General features: G+C 44.4%; 1 pseudogene; it reads left to right on the top strand.

Moving 5' to 3' along the window:
- Window positions 1–1,866: 1,866 nt before the first annotated feature.
- LOC113612109 (tropomyosin alpha-3 chain pseudogene) lies at window positions 1,867–3,975 on the top strand (annotated as a pseudogene).
- The last annotated feature ends 787 nt before the right edge of the window (window positions 3,976–4,762 follow it).

Here is a 4,762-nt window from a genome sequence, read left to right as displayed (position 1 = left end):
ATTGGAGCAAGTGGAAGTGTAAATACTAGGTGGGACAGTAGAGACCCTACTTGAAAGTTTTGCTGTGAAGGGAAATGGAACAGAACTAGAGGAGATCAAAGAAGTATTGGGGTGGGGGGTTGTGGGGGCAGGCACGGGACATGTTTGTTTTCCAGGAAATGTTTCACTGGTGATGGGAATGAGCGAGCAGAGGGAGAAAAATCCCTTTGGGTGTGGAATACTCTTCGTTCTTGTGATTTGATCTGCAAGCATGAAAGCCTCTCCGCTCTAGCCACCAGCCTCTCGTTTTGGTAAAGGTTATGTTTTTATTGGGGGAAAATGCGAGGGTGAAGGGAGGTGGTACACAGAACTTTAAACGTTTCCATTATATGAAAACCTGCCTTTGTTGAGGTTGCTTCCTTAGGACCTGAGACCTGCCATGGTCTTGCTTACCATCATCATCTTTTGGCCTCTTGCCCTGAAACTGCTGGACTGGCCTTGGTCTGTATCCCACCCAACCAGCCTCTGCCAGAGTAATGCTTCCTAAAACTGAGCTGTCCCTGCTCAGAACCGTTCAGCCCCTTACCAGAGCCTGCAGAGTGGAGTTCAGAGTACCTAGGTGTACACAGCCTCCACTCATCTCTGCTGTGTCCCCTCCTGCTTCACCAGCTTACCACTTTCCTGCCTGAGCGTGGTGCTATTTCATGTGTCCTTTCCTATGCCTGTGCCACACTCTACTCCAGACTGCCCAGTGCCCAAGAGACTCCCCTGACACCTCACCCCGCTCCTCCAGGCTCTGCCATAGTTGCTTTTCAGCCTTGTTCCCTGGGTTTACATTCTGGCAAAGCTAAGATGGGGGCTTATTTTTACCACTTGGCTGTTTATATTTCTTGAGGATAGGAACTTGTGTTTCACTCAGGTTGAATCTCCACTGCTTACTTAGTGCTTGACATATTTTAGGGCTGAATATTTAGTGAATTGGTAAGTAAAAACACCTAAATTTGCACATGAGAGCAGTTAGGCTTTAAAAAAAATGGTAACTGTAAAACATCTCATTTAAAGTACTGTGTTCTATTATAATGTGGTATTTATATTCAAATTTAAAGGGTTTAAGTTTTATGTAATATAAACCAATAAAGCATGAAATAAAAGGAGACAGATTGGTAGGGAAGACCATATCCCACCCCATTGCTGGCTTAAGCAACCCCCAGCCCCACCCCCAGCCACCTTTTCATTGATACTTCATTTTCCCTTCTTTCTTTGGTCGCAGAAACAATTAGCCTGATTGCAAATTCTGTTTCATACTTCTATAAGGTCAACTTTATTTGGAGTTGTACATGAAATAATCATCTCAAATGAAGTAATTCATTGACTTGAGTGGAAGATTCTTTTCCAGGTGTTACTCTCCCATGCCCTGCACCCCCACCCATACGATAAAAAGGAGGTGATATAATTTATGGGGCTAGAAAAGAAAAACATAAACAGTTGCTTGTTAATAATTTTTGTTTCTACGTTCATTTTTGCCCTTAATAGTTCAGAATAACATTGAACTTAATCCTCTGGGACACATGAACATCATGCATAAGTGTACTGAGAACATACATTTTATATATAAGTAAACTGAAACTCTGGGCCTTTGTTTTCTCTCTCAGAGTGCTGTTCTTTAAGGATTAAGGCTGACCAGGCCTAAAGGGTTTAATGGGAGATGTCTTCTAACCCTTCAAAGAACAGATGTTAGAAACGTATTTAAAAAAAAAAATGGGGAATCGATTATAGTTTAAAGGATTCCTCTTTGAGCAAATAATAATATGCCATTGGCGGAGAAGCGACCGCAGCTCCGGGCAGAGGAGGCAGGAACCCGAAGGCGAGCAGGGGCCGGGCGGCACCATGGCCGGGATCACCACCACCGAGGTGGTGAAGCGCAAGACCCCGCTTCTGCAGCAAGCAGGCCAGGGACGCGGGGGGAGAGGGCCGAGCGCCCCCTGCGGAAGTGTAGGAGAAAGGCGGCCCGGGAACAGGCTGAGGCGGCCTCCTTGAACCATAGGGTCCAGCTGGTTGAAGAGCTGGACTGCGCTCAAGAGCACCTGGCCGCTGCCCTGAAAATGATGGAGGAAGCCGAGAAAGCTGCTGCTGACAGCGAGAGAGACATGAAGGTTACTGAAAACCGAGGCTTAAAAGAGGAAATAAAAATGGAGCTCCAGGAAATCCAACTCAAAGAAGCTAAGCACATTGCAGAAGAGTATGAAGAGGTGGCTCTTAGGTTGGTGATTATTGAGGGAGACTTGGAAGGCACAGAGGAGCGAGCTGAGCTGGCAGAGTCCGGTTGCTGAGAGACGGATGAGCAGGTCAGACTGATGGACCAGAAGCTGAAGTGTCTGAGTGCTGCTGAAGAAAAGTACTCTCAAAAAGAAGACATATGAGGAAGAGAGAAAGATTCTTACTGATAAACTCAAGGAGGCAGAGACCCGTGCTGAGTGTGCTGAGAGATCGGTAGCCAAGCTGGAAAAGACGGTGATTTGGAAGATGAACTGATATGCACCAAAGAGGAGCACCTCTGTACACAAAGGATGCTGGACCGGACTCTGCTTGACCTGGATGAGATGTAGAGCGCCCTAGTCCCGCCCTGCGCTGCCCCTCCCTCTGACCCCGACCGCTGAGGCCAGCCTGCCTGAAGCTGACCTTTAAGCTGAGGGCTGAGCTTTAACTGGAAAGCTGCTTTCTCCTTTTGCCACGTCTCCCACCCCTACCCCTGTGTCCTTTTCGCCCAACTGTCTCTGCCTCTCCCCAGAGATTCCATTTGGGCTAGAGGCTGAGCACCTTTGGGAACAACGTTTAAGGGAACGGAGCACAATGCTAAGTGTCTTCAAAAGCATGCTGTGATGTATGCATTTTGTAATTATCTTTTTTGTTGTTGGTGTAGCAGCCATTTGTAAAACATTCCAGATACTTCCATAGTTCTGAAGCAGCAGTCTAATCCCTTTCTCACTTTTGGAAGGTAACTTTTCAGCTTAATACATATCGCCCTCTCCATAGAGGAGGGAAAAAGGTATGGGCCTGCCTTCCTGAGAGCCAAACAGCCCAGAGAAGGACTCCATTTTGGGAAGCCTCATTGCTCTGCAAAAAGTCCCCCGCCAAACCAGAAAGGTGATTGCAGAATGAGTTAGCCAAAACAAAACAAAAACAAAAAAAAACCACTGTTCAGATTTTCAGCTTTACAGTATTTTGGGGCAACTTTTTTTTTTTTTCCATCAGAAGTGACCAAACGAAATTAAGATGGTGAGACCTCTGAGACGAAATCCTTGTCCCAGCTCTACCCCTTTCCCCACCACCCACAGAATGGATCATGTGCCCCTTATTTTGAGGTGACCACTTATTTGCTCTCCCGCCTCCTTGAAAGAAAGGAAAGAAAATTATGTTTTACCGCTGATTTAGCCATATGAAACTCATCACCCTTTTCTGGGTCTGAAGCTGCTGTCTCTAAAAGTGCCATCTCATTGTACATTGTGTCAGTGCTGGAGAAATCTTGAATAGCTTATGTACAAGTGATTTTAAATTTTATATTATTTTGAAACTTTGCTTCTTTGGGGCTGGCAGTGTGCTGGTCTTTTAAAGTTTCTTTCCCTACCCGATCCCCCCTTTTTGGTGAGGTTTCGGTGAGGTCAGTTAGGTGTGCATCCTTCAGCAAAATTGACTTTAAATGTACTCTCCTTTGGTGTCGTCTCTTTGGGGGCCGACTGGGAGAAAGAAAAACCAATAGTGTAACTGTTTTGATACTGAACATTGATAAATGTCTTTTTGAAATAAAGAACCAGGCCCTCCAATAATAATAATAATATGCATTTGCTCGTATTTGGTTCATCAGTGTTTTAAAACTAAAGCATTTTTTAGCGATTTGTTTTTAGAGAGGGGTAAGCACTCCCTTGGCAGTATACAAAAATTGGGAAAAACATATATAGTTTGAAAATAAAATAACTATTTACCCTTTAAACAAAAAAATTGACGCTGACTCCATGGTGTCTGAATGTTACATTTGGAATCAACTTTTTGTGTCTTTCTGAGTCTACTTTTTTTTTCCTTTTCCTTCTTGGCTCCAGGAATCAGCCCAGGCTGATGTTAGATAGGCGTGCATCATTAGGGATAGCCTTTGGCTGCAAGTGATAGAAATACCACTATAATCACTTAATGAAATACAGGTTTATTTCTCTCGCATAACAATTCCAGAGAGAGACAAACCAGGGCTCGTGCTGTGATCCCAGGATATCATCCATTACCCGCTACCTCCATTTTTGCTGCCCTGTCATCTTTAACATGTTTTTGTTCTAAGGGGACCCCCAGGGCCTAGACTTCTAGTAGGCAAGAAGATGAGAAAAAGATGAAAAGCAAAAGACACGAGTTACTTGAGTCTTTTTTGAGGAGACAACTTTCTCATAGTATACTTCCACCAACACCTTACTGGACAGAACTGTAGCACATGGGTACCCCAAGCAGTCCAGCATCTTGGGAAACTGGTTTTGTTGGATTTTTTTAAACAGCTTTATTGAGATTTGATTCACGTGTCACCCATTTAAAGTGTACAGCTCTGATTTTCAGTATATTCATAGAGTTGTGCAATCATCACCACGATTGAATTCATTTTTACCAACACAAAAAGAAAGCAACCCCATGCCCATTAGCAGTCACTCCTAATTCCATCCCCACCCCTGCCCTCGGCAACCACAAATCCATTTTCTGTCTCTCTGGATTTGCCTATCCTAGACCTTTCATGTAAATGGTATCATACAAT

The sequence above is a fragment of the Aethalodelphis obliquidens genome, unplaced genomic scaffold (genome assembly GCF_003676395.1).
Source record: "Aethalodelphis obliquidens isolate GAN/ISIS:26980383/991018 unplaced genomic scaffold, ASM367639v1 scaffold72, whole genome shotgun sequence".
Taxonomy (NCBI): domain Eukaryota; kingdom Metazoa; phylum Chordata; class Mammalia; order Artiodactyla; family Delphinidae; genus Aethalodelphis; species Aethalodelphis obliquidens.
The sequence above is the reverse complement of the archived record's forward strand: the minus strand, read 5'-3'. Positions and strand labels throughout refer to the sequence as shown.